General features: G+C 37.4%; 1 long non-coding RNA gene across 1 annotated transcript in view; it reads left to right on the forward strand.

Moving 5' to 3' along the window:
* The window catches only part of LOC125964250 (uncharacterized), a 75,375-nt gene that overhangs the window by 33,224 nt on the left and 24,292 nt on the right, over positions 1 to 17,859 (forward strand). The gene's annotated exons all lie outside the window — the stretch shown is intronic.

Consider the following 17,859-nt stretch of genomic DNA (forward strand, 5'->3'; position numbering starts at 1 on the left):
AAAGAGGAGATAAGAAAACCATAATTCAAAAAACACGTTCACCCCAGTGTTCATTGCAGCACTATTTACAATAGCCAGGACATGGAAGCAACCTATATGTCCAACAAAAGAGGAATGGGTAAAGAAGATGTGGTACATATATACAATGGAATATTACTCAGCCATAAAAAGGAATGAAATTGGGTCATTTGTAGAGATGTGGATGGACCTAGAGGGTGTCATACAGAGTGAAGTAAATCAGAAAGAGAAAAGCAAATATAGTAGAGTAACACATATATGTGGAATCTAGAAAAATGGTATAGATGACCTTATTTGCAAAGCAGAAATAGAGACACAGATATAGAGAATAAATGTATGGATACCAAGGGGGAAAGGGGTGGAGTGGGAGGAATTAGGAGACTGGGATTGACATATATACATTATTGATACTACGTATAAAATGGAAAACTGATGGGAACATGCTGTATAGCACACGGAACTCTACCTAATGCACTGTGGTAGCCTCGGTGGGAAGGGAGTCCAAAAGGGAGGGGATATCTGTGTATATGGCTGATTCATTTTGTTGTACAGTGAAGGCTAACACAACATTGTAAAGCAACCATACTCCAATAAAAATTAATTAAAAAAAAGAGGGGATATATATATATGTATAGATGATTCATTTTGCTGTACAGTAGAAACTAACACAACATTGTAAAGCAACTATACCCCAATAAAAATTAATTTAAAAAAGTAAAAAAAAAAAGAAAAGATCCCTAGGTGATTCATATTGTATGAGAAGCCCTGCTTTTAATTAAAGAGAATAAACAAAGCAATAAGACCATTTAGGCATTTGTAAAACCTTTTCTGGGCCAATTAATAAAAAATATTTATTGAGTTCCTACTATATATAGGGCCTAGTCTTGATGAAAGTTGGTTCCCAGCTGGGCAAGTGTCTGTGGATTCTCCATAGCTCCCATCAGCCATCATGGCCTTGGGCTTGGCTCATAAAACCATGCAGAGCTATGTGAAAACAGTCTGGCTTCCTGAGAAGACTATTATAGAAAAATAAAATCGTGTTTAATAAACTTGAGACACTATCAAACTGTAAGTTGTTTTTAACCTTGATGAAATGGAAGCCAGTTAATGTAACATAAAGAATGGGCTTACATTGCAAAATGTATTTAAAATGATTGGTCTGTGGAATGTTGTATTTGGAAACAAAAAATTTGGAAGGAAGGGAGTAGTACAGAAAGATATATGTCTTATTACTTCCGAATGTACTGGAGAGGATAAATACAATTATGCAAGAAGTCATCTCTTGTTTTATAATCATATCATAAAATATATTTTAAAACATTGACTTGGCTTTCTGAAATATTGTGCTGTGATTGAGAACTATTTTAATAAGTGATATATAGTAATAGAGGCTCCAAATCATAAATTGCTGAAGCAGCCTTTCAGGAGATGTCAATATAGCTGTATACACACTGAAGTGCATTCAGTTGTGTGACATTACTGATGCATCGTATCTAGTTGAGCAACAAATGGCACTTAGCAAATTATTTATAGCAATACATAATTACCTTGGAAGTAGGTTTAGATGTCCATATGCTAAAGGCAAAACAGTGCTTACCTCCGTATACAGAGTGGAGAAGAATACCTAAATGATTTGACTAAAGGCTGTGACTCAATCAGACTAGCCTTCAAATTCTGGCTCTGCCCCAAGTAGGCATCGTGAATTTAACTTAAATCCTTTGAATCTCAGCTTCCTCACCTGTAGTATAGAAGATTCAATGAAACAACGTATGTTAAGTTTCTGGCAACACAACTTGTACATATGAAGAGCTCAGTCAAAGGTGGCCATTTTAAACACACATGGTTTATACAAGTTTGTTCATCTAAATGCACATTCTATTGCAGTAAATAATTTGTCACGTGCTGTGTTGGGTTTTTCAGGATGTAGATTTTACTTTGCACGTAGTGGATAATAAAGAGTACACTAGCTAGAGAATTAGGAGACCTGCCCCACATACAGCTTTTACACTGCCTTGGTCTCTGACTTGGGGACAGGATGAGTCAGCAGAATCTCCTGGAAGTATTGAGAAACTAAAAAGACATTCACCCAGGCTGGAGGAGGAGAGACTTATCTATGGATTTCAGAGCAATAGAAACTAAGGTCTGGCTTTTTGGCAGTGTCTAGGAGGTAGCAAGACGAATGTGGGAAAGATTAAGATAAATTCTCAGAGGAGGGACTTCTGAAGCCAAGGACAAATGTGCAAAGTATAGTTTTGAAAGATCTTGATCATCCTTGTCAGGGGTCGTAGAGGTTTGGGTACCCACCAATAAAGTATGAGAGTTCCTGTTTCCTCATAGTCTCTGCAACATTTGTTCATTCATTTCATAACTATTTTAAGCATTTAGTATGCCTTTTTATACAGTTTTAACATGCTCTGGAAACCTATTGGCTAGGAGTTGTAATATCTCTCATTCAAGGTAGGAAAGATATTATCCTAATTTTGAAACAGGAGAAACTGTAAATGGAAAGTATTAATCATAATTCTCAGGAAAAACTAGAGGTATATCATAGTTTTCCTGATTCCCACTTCTGGAAAAAGCATTGGGGCTATATCTACAATGATTATTATAACTTCACTAATTGATCAGTTCACTCAACAAAAGTATTATTTTTTTTTCCACAACTCTATTTGTATTAAATTGTCAATCAGATGTTTTTTGGTTATGTGAGGACATTGCTGTGTTTATTGAGGCCAAAGGCCCTTTATTTCTCTTAAGGAGAGAATCTGCATCAGAGAAGAGAAAAACATCTTTTTAAACATAAAACTTACAAATCACCTGTAACTTTACTTTAATGTTCAAATAATTCAATAAAATTTCCCTTTTAACCACTGCAAAGTCATAACTTTATTACAGCTCGTAGCAGAATATTCAGTTAAATACAATTCAGTACATCAGATGTCTGTGGATGTTACTATTAAGTACAGAAGAGAACACGGGTTCAAGTGCAGCTTTGAGAAGGTTCTAGGTCCGCTTGTCTAATTTGATAGCCACTACACGTATGTTGCTGTCGAGCACTTTAAAATGTGACTAGTTCAAAGGGAGACGTATAAAATACACATCAGATTTCAAAGACTTAATAGAATGTAAAGAATGCAAAACATCTCGTTAATAATTATATTGGTTACACGTTGAAATGGTAAGATTTTGATATATTGGGTTAAAGAAAATATAGTACTAAAATTAATTTCACCTACTTCTTCCTAGAATTTTTTTAACATGGCTACTAGAAAATTTAAAATGTTGTATGTAGCTTGCCGTCTTGGCTCACCTTAAGTAATATAGGATGATGCTATTCTAAATCTTTGTCACTTCACCTTAAAAAAGGAAGCCTAGTAGCTTCTTTGCCTATAAATGAGGCTTTGAAAATTCTTTTTTAAATTGAAGTATAGTTGATTTACAATATTGTGTTAGTTTCAGGTGTACAGCAAAGTGATTCGGTTATACATATGTTTATGTTTATATTCTTTTTTATGAGGGTTTAAAAATTCTTAAAAGTGTACTAAGTAAATGGTAACTATTAATTTTGGGGGTCAGGTTTATTGAGGTATACTTTAAATACATTAAGATCCACACTTTTTAGTGTAGAGTTCTTTGAATTTTAAACAGCTCTTACAGTCATGTAACTACTATTACCACCACAGTCAACACGCACAGCAGTTACAGCACCACAGAATATTACCTTGTGCGTATTTGTAATCAGCCTCTTCCCTTAGCCCCAGCCCTAGGCGAACATGTTATACAAAAGGGGTCACACAGTCTGTAGACTTTTGAGTCTTGTTTCTTTCACTTAGCATAATGCATTTGCGATTCATCCAAGTTGTTGTATTGGTAGTTCTTTCCTTTTCATTTCTGAGTACTATCCTGTAGCATAGATATACCATACTTTGTCTACCCAATTGCCAGGTGAAGAACATTTGGGTTGTTTCCAGTTTTTGATGATTATGAATAAACCCAGTGTGTATATTTGCTTTACCGATTTGTGTATGAACATACATTCATACACAGATGGATAAGTACCAAGAGAATGGAATCGCTGAGCCATATGGTAACTGTTTGTTTAATTTTATAAGAAGTTGCCAAAATGTTTCCCCAAATGGTTCCATTGTGCATTTCGCCCCCAGCAGTGTATGAGTGTTCCATATGTGCCACATCTTTGCCAGAATGTGATACTGTCATCCCTCTGCTTTTTTTTTTTTTTAATTTTAGTCCTTCTAATAGGAGTGTAATAGTATCTCATTGTGGTGTTAATTTTTATTTCCTCCATGACTCATTTTGTTCAACATCTTTTCATAATCTTATTTGCCATCTGTATATCTTATTTGGTGAAATATATATTTAAATCTTTTGCCCATGTATTTTTATTGGATTTTTTCAGGCTTGAGAGTTCTTTATTATTATTGAGAACTTGAGTGTTCTTATTATTGAGAATTGAGAGTTCTTTCTGAATTCCAGATACAAGTCCACCATCAGATAGATGTTTTACAAACATTTTCTACCAGTCTGAGGTCTGTGTTTTTATTTTCTTAACAGTGTGTTTTGAAGAAAAGTTTTAAATTATGATAATGTCCAATTTGTCAATATTTTTATGAGTCATGTTTTTTGTGTCATATCTAAAAATTTCTGCATAACTCAAGATTACAAATATTTTTCTCATGTTTTCTTCTAGAAATTTTATAGTTTTACATTTACATATATGATCTACTTCGAGCTACTTTTTGTATATGATATAAGGTGTGGGTTGAAATTCTTTCTTACTTTTTTGCATTTAGATGTCCAGTTGTTCTAATGCCATTTGTTGAAAAATTACAGTTTCTCAACGGTTTGCCTTTGCATCTTTATGAAAAATCAATTGACAATATACATGTCACTTTATTTTTGGTATTTATTGTATTCTATTAATCTGTATGTCTGTCCTTTCACCAATATCAGAAGTCTCAAAATCAGGTAGTGTGAATGTTCTAAATTTGTTCTCTTTCAAAATTATTTTGGCTTTCTAGTTCCTTTCTGTCTTCATATGAATTTAGAATCAGCTTATTAATTTCAAAAGAAACTGTCTTCTGGGATTTGATTAGAAGTACATTGAATCCAGCTCAGTTTGGAGAAATTTGTATCTCAACTTTATTGAGTTTTCCAATAATAAACATAATATAAACTCTCCATTTAATTAGGTTTTTGATTTCTTTTTTTTAGACGTTTGTAGTTTTCAGCGTATAGAAACTACATATATTTTGTTAGATTTATACCTATTACATTTTTTATGCTATTTAAAAATTTCAAGTTCCAGTTGTTCTTTGCTAACATATAGAAATACAGAAATGCTATAAAAAATACAGAAATACGAGATACGAGAAAATTGATCTGTTCTTTAACTGTTGCTGAAATTACTTATTAGTTCTACTAACTTTTAAATAAATTCTTTGGGATTTTCTCCACAGGCAGTCATGCTGTCTGCAAATAAAGACAGTTTTATTGCATTCATTCCAATCTATATGCTTTTATTTTATTTCTTTATTTTTCCTTTATTGCACTGACAAGAACCGCAGGTAAGATGTTGAATGTGAGTGGTGAGAGAGGATATCCTTGCCTTCCTCTCACTCTCAGAGGGAAGCATTCAGTCTTTCATTTTTAACTGTGAGGTTAGCTGTAGACATTTCAGAGCTGCTCTCTATCAGACTGAGGAAATTCTCTACTATTCCTTGTTTGTTAAAAGCTTTTATCATGAATGGATGTTAAATTTTGTCAAATATCTTTTCTATGTCTTTTGGGATGGTTATATGATTTGCTGCTTTCATCAGTTGATATGGTGAATTATGTCTATGTATTTCAGAATGTTGAGCCAGTCTTAACCTTTCCTTATGATGTATTATCGTTCTCCTGTTCTTGGATTCAATTTGCTAGTATTTTACTAAGATTTTGCTTCAATTTCATGAGGGATGTTTTCTGGAGTTTTCTTTTTTTCTTTTTTGTACTATCTTTGTCCAGTTTGAGTATCAGGATAATATTGGCCTTATTAAATGATTCATGTAGTGCTTTCTCCTCTTGTATTTTCTGGAAGCGTTTGTGTAGAATTGGTGTTCTTTTTTAGTTTTATTTTAAATATCACATCCTTGGAGAAGACTTTCCTAACACTTGAATCTAAATTAGGTCCCCCTCTGTTATTAACTCCGTTGGTGTCTTTTTTCTTTATAGATTTTATCATAATTTATAATTATACATTTATTGGAGGTTTATTTCTTTAATGCCAGCATTCTCTTCTAAGAGGCCAGGCTCATGTCTGTGTGCTGTTCACTGTTACATGCCCATTGTTTAGCATGGTGCCTGACACCTAATAGATATTTAATAAATATTGGCTGAATAAACACATGGATCCCTAGGATTTAATGAATGTCATTATTCATTATTCATCATACAGTTGTGAGCATTATACCTATAATCACTTACTATGTGTTTGTGCAAATTTCCTACAATGAACAGGAAAACACTTCAGACACCTCTTAATGGGTATTAAAAAACATAGTACTTAACAGAGTTAGATAATTGCAAACATAATGACTTACAATGTGGAGTTAATATTTCCATAAATAACCTTATAATGTGAATGAACAAACTAAAATTTTGAGAAAAGTTAGAACTTACCTAGCCTTAGCATGAAACAAAGAGATTTTAGTAAAAATAAAATGGTATTTTACTTAGCTTTTACAGATTAAATATAATAAATTTAAATAAAGAATTCAATGTTATATATTTTCCTTTTTTTTTAAAGTAAAATCAGCTAAATATACTTTGGTAAGCAAATAGGAAGTTAGAGCAGGAAGCTACATGCAGAGCATATGGTCCAGATACTGGGGTATAGAAGCAGCCTTATCTGCTGAGGTTTACAGAGGAAGAAGTTCAAGGAAGCGTTTACAATTCTAGTGGCTTCCATTTTAACTAATTTTTCAATTTGTTCCCAGTTAAACAACTGCTATAAATCTATTTCTTCCAGCAGCAATAGTAGTTTTGGGGGGTGGAAGAGAAGTGATGCCTCTGAGCAGCCGATTAAACATGTAGAAGAAACCATAAATATGTTCAAAATAAAACCAAAAACACAATTTAAATTCAAGCAGCTGTGAGTTTCCCTTGCCAGTCCACTTTCATTCATTAATTCTTTCTTTGCTTGATGGGGGATGGGGGTAATATGGGGAGCAGCGTAGACATAGAACTTTTCATGGAGCTTACAGTTTAGTGGGAGAATCCAGACAGTACATAGGAAATAGCAGCAGGTGATGTGAAGTCCTTTGATAAGGGACACGGTACAAACAGGAGGAATATTAACCTAGTTAGGGATGCAGTTATTTGATTTCCTGTTTGAACTGATATTTGAAAGATATGTAGGAACTAAGTATATGAAAGGGAACGAGGAGTGGAATAAGTGTTCTAGGCAGAGGAATTAATACTATTGAAAACAACCAGTATTTAGTGGGCACTTCCTGAGTGTTCCACATGAACAATTTCTTGTGATCTTTACAATGACTCTATGAATTGGGTTGTGTTATTCCCAATTTAGGGCTAAGGATGAGGAATGAGGGACACAGAGAGTCTAGAAACTTGCCTTAAGTTACACAGGTAGTAAGTGATAGAGCTAGGATTTGTACAGTGTTACTCTGTGTATGACTGGTTGCAAGAATAACTGGAATATGTAACACTGATGGAGGGAGGTTGTAGATGGGGGAAGTGGGAGAATAAGTGGTGTCAGGAGTGAGACTGGGAAGGATGGAGGTAAGGATCTGGTTCTGAGGAAGGGTCTTGCAAGCCACGTAAAGGAACAAATTGAGTATCACTTCAGTGTTAGCCGTTTTCTCCCACAATTTACATTCCTACCTGAGCTCTTTCACCTTACTTGGTGTAGTGAAGAATATGGTCCTGACTCAGGTGACATGACTTAAACATGACAAAGACTATATTCTAGTGGAAAATCATTTTGCTTGAGGAGGATTTTTCCACCCCTGAGCCAAATAATCAGGGAAAGCTTCCTTACGTGAATTTACAGCTTCCTAACAAACTGTTCATTGTCTATAGTTTTTTTTTGTGTTTTTTTTTTTTTTTACTGAAATACATTTATTTTTGTCTTTGGGTCAGAATAATTTATTAAGAATTATTACTTTATATGCTGCTATGACACAGTGAAGTGCCCTATTCTATTGTAAGGGTATATCACAAATGATTTGTTATGAAATCTCAAGTATTACATTTTATGAACATTTTAATTAAATAATACCTAAGGAGACAAAAGACCTGTATGCAGAAAATTATAAGACACTGATGAAAGAAATTAAAGATGATACAAATAGATGGAGAGATATACCGTGTTCTTGGATTGGAAGAATCAACATTGTGAAAATGACTCTACTACCCAAAGCAATCTATAGATTCAATGCAATCCCTATCAAACTACCACTGGCATTTTTCACAGAACTAGAACAAAAAATTTCACAATTTGTATGGAAACACAAAAGACCCTGAATAGCCAAAGCAATCTTGAGAATGAAAAAAGGAGCTGGAGGAATCAGGCTCCCTGACTTCAGACCATACTACAAAGCTACAGTAATCAAGACAGTATGGTACTGGCACAAAAAAAGAAAGATCAGTGGAACAGGATAGAAAGCCCAGAGATAAACCCACGCACATATGGACACCTTATCTTTGATAAAGGTGGCAGGAATGTACAGTGGAGAAAGGACAGCCTCTTCAATAAGTGGTGCTGGGAAAACTGGACAGGTACATGTAAAAGTATGAGATTAGATCACTCCCTAACACCATACACAAAAATAAGCTCAAAATGGATTAAAGACCTAAATGTAAGGCCAGAAACTATCAAACTCTTAGAGGAAAACATAGGCAGAACATTCTATGACATAAATCACAGCAAGATCCTTTCTGACCCACCTCCTAGAGTAATGGAAATAAAAACAAAAATAAACAAATGGGACCTAATGAAACTTAAAAGCTTTTTCACAGCAAAGGAAACCATAAACAAGACCAAAAGACAACCCTCAGAATGGGAGAAAATATTTGCAAATGAAGCAACCGACAAAGGATTAATCTCCAAAATTTACAAGCAGCTCATGCAGCTCAATAACAAAAAAACAAACAACCCAATCCAAAACTGGGCAGAAGATCTAAATAGACATTTCTCCAAAGAAGATGTACAGACTGCCAACAAACACATGAAAGAATGCTCAACATCATTAATCATTAGAGAAATGCAAATCAAAACTACAATTAGATATCATCTCACACCAGTCAGAATGGCCATCCTCAAAAAATCTAGAAACAATAAATGCTGGAGAGGGTGTGGAGAAAAGGGAACACTCTTGCACTGCTGGTGGGAATGTGAATTGGTTCAGCCACTATGGAGAACAGTATGGAGGTTCCTTAAAAAACTACAAATAGAACTACCATATGACCCAGCAGTCCCACTACTGGGCATATACCCTGAGAAAACCAAAATTCAAAAAGAGGCATGTACCAAAATGTTCATTGCAGCTCTATTTACAATAGCCCAGAGATGGAAACAACCTAAGTGCCCATCATCGGATGAATGGATAAAGAAGATGTGGCACATATATACAATGGAATATTACTCAGCCATAAAAAGAAACGAAATTGAGCTATTTGTAATGAGGTGGATAGACCTAGAGTCTGTCATACAGAGTGAAGTAAGTCAGAAAGAAAAAGACAAATACCGTATGCTAACACATATATATGGAATTTAAGAAAAAAAAATGTCATGAAGAACCTAGGGGTAAGACAGGAATAAAGACACAGACCTACTGGAGAACGGACTTGAGGATATGGGGAGGGGGAAGGGTGAGCTGTGACAGGGCGAGAGAGAGTCATGGACATATACACACTAACAAACGTAAGGTAGATAGCTAGTGGGAAGCAGCCGCATGGCACAGGGATATTGGCTCGGTGCTTTGTGACAGCCTGGAGGGGTGGGATAGGGAGGGTGGGAGGGAGGGAGACGCAAGAGGGAAGACATATGGGAACATATGTATATGTATAACTGATTCACTTTGTTATAAAGCAGAAACTAACACACCATTGTAAAGCAATTACACCCCAATAAAGATGTTAAAAAAAAATCAGTTAACTCAGATTCAAAATTTTTCTTACATATAACCATACATTACAATTCTTCTTTATGAGTGGGAGAGGAAGGAGGGTTATTTTTATCATGCATCCATTGTGTAAGGAGGGGTTTTGTGTATGTAAATGACATCTGTTGAGCATATCAATGTGGATAATCAATTGGCAGGAAGCATGGCAGTCTTCGGAGTCTCTCCTTTAACTCAGGCATGAGCTAGTGGCCATGGGATGCTGTGTTCTTAATCCTAGCCAACCATCTTACACCAAAGGAGCCAGGAAAGACAGTAGAGTTGCTCAACATCAATATATGACTGCTGTAGGGGAAACAGAGTAAGCACACGTGTCTTCAATGGTGGGTCAATTGTGAACTCTTTAAAAACATTAGAAAGGCATGTAGATAAAGACTTAGAGCTCCTTATTAGGAAGATCTTGCTCCGAATTTATTTCTACATCAACATATTTTCAGAACATTGGGCTCATAGCTCAACATTTTTCTGAGTGGAACTGGGAATGTTTACTGACCAGCAGGATAACCTAAACTCCAATCCTTTTCTTGCTTTTGCAGCAGCAGATCAGAGATTTTATAGACCTGCATGATTATTAGATTTGCATGACTCTACTGCCTCTCATTAATAACATTTTAGATTATGCATTGCTTATAAAATGTGTCTTAAAAGATGACTTTGTATATCTACCTTTTAAAAAATAAACATACTTCAGATGGAGATTTTTCATGGAATGAAAGCTTCTTTAGACTACTTCAAAGAATTATTGCAGTAGGCCCCTCTGGAAGGAAATGGAATTCTTGTCTTTGTGTTGGCTTGAGTCCCTGCTCTGAAGTCCTGACCTTTGTCCTGGGAATGCAGTAAATTCTAATTTTTGGTTTGCTGATTCAGGGGTAAGAAAAAAAAAATCTCCTATAGTCCCATTGTAATTGTCAACCCCCTTAAATCTGGAAAAAAAGGAGAAGAAAATGTACTTTATGGAATCCTGTAAAGTGACTTCACTTTGGACAAGGAGAAAAAGAAGGAAGCCTCCTTTTATGCATTAGGCTTTCATTTAGTTCCAGGGCTTGTGAAGGGGCCGCAAAAGTCAAGGCAGCATGATACCAATTGAGCTGACACATGCATTCCCTTATGCACTACAGTTGCCATTTAAAAACATTAAAAGCAAAAAGTCAAAAAAAAAATCAATGATTGACAGTCTAACAGGACTAGTTGACTCAGCAACTAGGTCACCAATTTGCCTCATTTCTGGAAGAAATCCAGTGCTTGATAATTAGAGTTTTTCTAGAAATTGAATTGGTAAAAGTAGGTCAGTCCCCTTGGACTTTGGTTCCTCTTCTAGCAGGGGAGCCTTGGTCTGACATAGCACGACTGGTCTCCTCACACATACCTTGAAGTCCATGAGAAGCGGAAGAGTTGGCCAATACTATTGGCTGGTACTTCTTTATTGTGGGATAAAGAGACCTGGCCAATCATATCTTTGCATATGGTGACATTCTCAAACAAATACCTTGTATCTGGACAAGGAGAGCCCTTGGTAAGACTGTAAAGTAGGGGATTTTATCTTCAGTGACCCTTCCTCTCCATGCAACCTGACCACATTTTATTCATTTCCACCCAGCTCCCACAGCACAGTTGGGCTTTCCTAGATGCTTAGCCGAAAGCCCTGGCTTCTTCATTGTAGGTCAGATTTGCCCTCCTCTGTGATGCCTCATGCTCCAGGCCTTTCCCATGTCCTTTAATCCCCCTTCAAAAACCACCTGGATTAGTTCTAATCACTAAGCGCTCTGATTTTTAGGCAATAATGGATGGTCACCACCCATGGGATATTCTGTAATTCCTTTTAATACATTAGATTGCTTATATTTTTATCTCTCTTGGATAATAGAATGTCTCAGTCTAGTTAAAAAGGTAAAAAATTAGAACATTTCAGCAGACGAGTGGGAAGGGCCTTTACAGGCCATTTATTCCACATTCTTTCAATAATTGCTTACTCCACAAATGCCTAGAATTCATTTTGTGGATATGTTTATGTTTCTTTTTTCTTCAGGACAGTTTTCAGCAGCTATAACTTAAGCAGTCTGGAAGTGTTCAAAATACAGAATAAAGGAAAAAAATGTATTACCTTTACATGTATTCCAAATAAGTCTTCAGGACTGGAAGAGTCCCAGAAACTACATACATTTTGTCTATTCATCTTAGCAGCCATTAAGACATAATCTAGTCTAATTGTCCGACTTGAAAAGCTGGGAACAGAGATAAAGGGAAAGGAAGTATTTATAAGGTCACAGAGATTGATTCCTGGCAGAATGGGAACCAGAACCCAAGTTTTTTATTGTTGTTGTTGTTTTGCGGTACACGGCCCTCTCACTGTTGCGGCCTCTCCCGCTGTGGAGCACAGGCTCCAGACGCGCAGGCTCAGTGGCATGTGGGATCCTCCCGGACCGGGGCACGAACCCGTGTCCCCTGCATCGGCAGGTGGACTCTCAACCACTGCGCCACCAGGGAAGCCCAGAACCCAAGTTTTAGTATAATCGATATGATATATTTTATTTCAATAAAGATCAATAGCTTTAAATATTTATTATAAACATTGGGACTTTATATGTCCTATATTATAAAGATAATTTTTTTCAACATCATTCCCTCCCATTCCTCCTCCTAAGCTACATCTCTAATTTCCTTTTAAATCTAACTCAAATTCACCTTCCTGGAAAAAAAATGCATGTGATTATCTTACTCCAAACTTATTGTACTTGACATTTCATCAGCCTTTAGGAAAATATTTTCAGTATGTTTAACTTTAGCATGCATTCATTTATTTAAAAAGAAAGCTACTGTGTCTAGTTTGTTTGTTTGATTTTCCCCATAAATAAGCATTTTCTTTTTTCACTCCATAGCACCCAAAGAATGCTCTGAAATGCTGATGCCAGTACTTTTGATTTCTCTCCTTTTCCCATCCTGTTTCCTCTGCCTTCTTTCTTCTGGGCCACTGTAGTCTGGAAGCAGAAGGTGTAGTGGAGATTAAGCCAAACATTCTCAGGGCTGACTGCAATTGAAAGCAACTTCAGCTGGTCTTTTGGAGGATGTGGCCTAAGGGAGACTGGTATCTTTTTACTTATAGCATATTCAAAGCCAAAAATCTGTAAGCAAATAGTCTGGAGGTATGGAAAGCTGGTTGTAAGGGGGAAAAAAGCACAAGATTTTTAAAAGTATGGAGGAAACAGTATCCAATTTAGATCAGCCTCCTGTCTCTGCTTTTTGTATCCTTGATGTGAATTCAGGAAAATGAGCTCCCGGTTTAATTGTGCTGTGGGTGTGAGCCTGTGGAGCTGAGTGTTTAGAGATCTCATAAATTTTTGCACTTTAAATGATCCCTATAATGCCCTGAAAGAATGAAGCCTTCCTGGAAAATCTCAAACTTGCTCCTTGGGAGTTTATTTCTCCCTGGTGGAATCTGATTCACCACGATATTTATAGTGGATGTTTTGATTTTGCGCTGGTGCCTTGAGCTCACAGTGCATTTTTTCTAGACAGTGTTGTCATGAAATGTGACTTGAAAAACTATTTAAAGGCTACAGCAGCCTTTTAAAAAACATTCTTTTAGGCACGAATCAAGATTGAAGGCTAAACCATTTCTTAATACCTCTCTCTACCCCTCCTTGTTTCTGCTGGACTCTGACAGAGAATTTTGATGCCTATGAACTATTTGAAAAAACATCAGAACGAATGGGATACAGCATCTCACTCCCATATCACTAGCTCAGGGTGTAAATTTTAGCCTCTTTCTTAGAGTGATCGGAAGTGAAAGTGGGTCTGATTTAAATCTATTATTGAAGGATTGTATAGTTTTCGGGTGCTCGTCATTGGGGAGCCCCTTTACCCTCACTTCTGAGATAAACAGGGCGTGAGAATGGTTGGGTAACAAAGGAGCTTCTCTGTTCTTTTTCCTCCTCTTTCCTTCAATTTCCTCCGGTGGAGGTATAATAGTGCTTTTGCTAACAGTGCTCAGAAATTATGTTCTGAAAGGTGATCAATGTTAGCAAGATGAACTTGTTTCCTTTCTTTACATCTGTTTTTTGTAGATGCTTTGTTATGAAGAATGACGATCTAAACTTCTGCAATGGCCAGTAAAGATCACCAGGTTTTCAGGACAAATCCAGGAATGGTGGCCAGTGTGAAATTGAGAAGCATCCAGGATGAAGCTGAGACCTTGGGGAGAGATCAGGGGTTGAAGAGGCTGATGTGGAATAAGGAGGGAGAAAAGAAGAGGGAGGGAGACCAGAGAGGAGAGCACTGTAGGACTTACCCCACTGCTTTAGAATGGGCAGTTTTACCCTACTTTCATTTGGTAAACATTCGGCCATTTCTGGAGTCACATTTGGCTACTGCAGCTTGGGGCTAGGTAATACTGGTGTCTAGTGAGTAAAACCAGATGCTGCTAACCACCCTATGACATATGGGACAGGCCCCCAGCAGAGACTCATCCAGCCCAAAATAGTGCTGTGGCTGAGAAACCTGCCCTAAACCATGAGGAGGGACTCAGTGGGAAGAGTGCCGTTTTGCAGCACCCCCTGCACATCCGTGCATGACTGTCTGACAGCAGGTTGCTTCTTCCTGATGACATATTGTGGGCATAGCTGAGGGTTCACATTAGGGTTCCTCCCCCACCATTCCTTACCTAACCGAGACTCTATCTGTTAGCATATACATATATTCCCTTCTCCCCTCGGCATGTTAAATCTCTTCAGTCTTCCTTTGTTACATTGTACCTTCAGCACTTCCACCTCTGGCCCTTTGCCTATCTCATCAGCAGAGAAATACTCGTTAGGAGGTTCTCCTTTAATCACTTATTTGTTCATTTCTCCAACGAATTTATTGAGGGCCTGCTGTGTACAAAGCATCCTTATAGATTCTTTGCATACATCTGCACATCCGTGAACAAACCAAAACTGCTTGTGGAGGTTACCTTCTAGCAAGGAAGACAGACAATAAACAGTCAGTAAGTAATAGAGAAGAGATAATATGTTAAAAATTGTTAAGCACTTTGTTAAAAGAAAGAAAAGAAGAAGGTAAGGCGATGAAGGTAGGGCCAGCTGTGTGTGGTATTGGCCGGCAGAGGGAGGGAAGACCTCATCGGCAAAGTGCCAGTGGGTGCAGAGGGTAGGCAGGGAGGGACTGTTCACGGGCATTCTTGTTTTCCTTCCAAATGCTCACCTTTGGTAAAAGGAGCTCCAAATGCAGTGACAAGTCCAATAATCCTGAGTGCAACCAGCAAAGTGTCTTCCAAGGAAGACTGAATCCAGGAGCAAGTTTTTAGAAATTTTGCCAATCCAATTTATGAACTGGTTCAGTGGCCTTAAGCTTAAAATGTAGGTCATCTGGAAGCCCAGGAGTTGAGTTATGGTTCAATAATTTCTTGAGGCCTCCACGATGTTACTGATAGTGAATGCAGGCTGCTTTCCAAAAAAAGACGGTTATTCGCCAGCACAGGATCTGCTATCACTCTTGCTATGCAGTCATAAATAGCACACTTTGTAACTGTAAGCCATGTATCCTTCGTTAAGTCACTCAGTTCAGAGAGATTTTCAGATACCTATAAAGGGTAGTGCACTGTGTACAAAGATGTGGAAGGCGGAGTCCTGAAACTTAGAGATCTCACATCTAGAAGAGGTGGACTTGGGTCACACTTCTTTCTAGTGTGTAGTTAGGTGTGATCAAGACAATAATCAAATGTCATAGATATACAGATGACCAAGAAAAAGAAATCACAACCAAAGGTGCAGAGGGGGCTCCCAGAAGACAGCATTTGAGTAAGTCTTACTGGTCGAGTATGATTGACATAGACAGAAAGTGGAAAGGTGGGGACGGGCATCCCCAGAACTAGGATGAGTAAGAACAAACCAGTAGGGCTGGGAGGCTGACAAAAAGTGTTTAGGAAGCTATAGAGTAAGTGTGCATTCTTTGATCACAAGCAGGTCTTTGCAAAAAGGATTGCTTAAAGCTGTTAAGAGCTAAATGTATTCGGACCATAGATCCCGAACAACTAAGTTCTCTCACCCTCGTCTCAGTTCTGAAATGTGGGGCAGCACATCGATAAGGTGATGGCACTACTTTGGAAGGGCTAGATTTTCTTCATAATATTTTTCTAATTTGTATTTAAAATTTTCACTTGAAAATCCTTGTCCAATTGAAAGACTTCACCAGCCTGAAGCCCCCATTCCAAGGCACTCGTGTTTATTATGAAGTCAGTAAAGCTGTATTTCAGTGAACCGTCCCCATTTAAAAATTTTCTGCTCAAAATTTCTCCTCCTGGGTATTGTTCATTATCAATATCATCACTATTCTACCATACAACTGTGTTGATCTTGTCTATCTTTTCAGTGTTAAGATTTACAGTAACTGTTGAAAGAGGAAATTATATATCAACTTAAAAGACCATGAACTAAGGTCCAATCAGGCAATATTTTGAAAGTTTGGTAACCTAATTTTGGCAATGTAGTATTCAAGACACTATACATGAAGCAACATATTTGCCCCCCGATCCAAATGGAATCCATTACCCTGCCTGCCCCATAGCTGTAAATAAGCCTTTTGGGAAGTCAGGCGTATCACAATAGACCTCATCTTCAGGGATTGAGTTATTTAATCAGAGTGACTATTTATTGAGATTTCAGGCACTTTACTTGCCCCCCCCCTTTTTTAAAGCATTGCTACCTTATTTAATTCTGGCAGCAACTATGTGAGGTAGGGATTACAATTGTGACCATGTTACAGATGGAGAAACTGAGGCTCAGAATGGTTAAGTAACCTGTCTATGGGCGTAGTGAAGGAATGGATGCAGGCTCTTTGAAGCCCTGTTTCTTGGAAAAGATACTTTGGAAGAATACGACCTTCTTGCTTACCCTGTGGGAAGCTGAGACAATGTTAGCAAAGAATCGTATTCTTGCATCCCTACATAGAAGTGGGATGCTCCGGTTTGCAGAGAGGTGGCTTCTTTCTTTTAAGTGAAAAGCTTTGCTTTTCATGTTGGTTGGTGTTTTTCAGAATACCCAGGATTACATTTAGGTCATCCTTGAGGGGTGATGGATGAGAGAAGAATTTTGAAGGTTTTGATGTAAGGAGGCGAAAAAAAAGAAGCAGAATTAGGTTTCTGGACATCTAGATCTTACCAGCACTTACTCCACACTTTTTTTTAATAGCACTTGCCATGTTGTATTGTAAGTTTTCAGTTTATGTGGGACTCCTTCCCCTTACCTCTAGGCAGTGAGTTTCTTAAGGATAGGGACTATGTCTTCCTCAGTTTTGTGTCACCAGACTCCACGTGGTCCAAACAATGTCTGGGAAGTCATAAGCGTTCAATAAACACCCCAAGAACTGATGGTTGACCTGATTGGTTGTGTGCTTTGTTTTTTTAGAAAGAACAGATTGGGGGACTTCCCTGGTGGTCCAGTGGTTAAGACTTCGCCTTCCAATGCAGGGGGTGTGGGTTTGATCCCTGGTCGGGGAGCTAAGATCCCACATCTCGTGGCCAAAAAACCAAAACACAGAACAGAAGCAATATTGTAACAAATTCAATAAAGACTTAAAAAAAAATAAAATCTTAAAATAAAAAGAACAGATTTCCCAGGCCTCCCAAATTTGCGAATTTTTTGGCAGTTGA

This window comes from Orcinus orca, chromosome 4, assembly GCF_937001465.1.
Source record: "Orcinus orca chromosome 4, mOrcOrc1.1, whole genome shotgun sequence".
In the NCBI taxonomy this organism is placed as follows: domain Eukaryota; kingdom Metazoa; phylum Chordata; class Mammalia; order Artiodactyla; family Delphinidae; genus Orcinus; species Orcinus orca.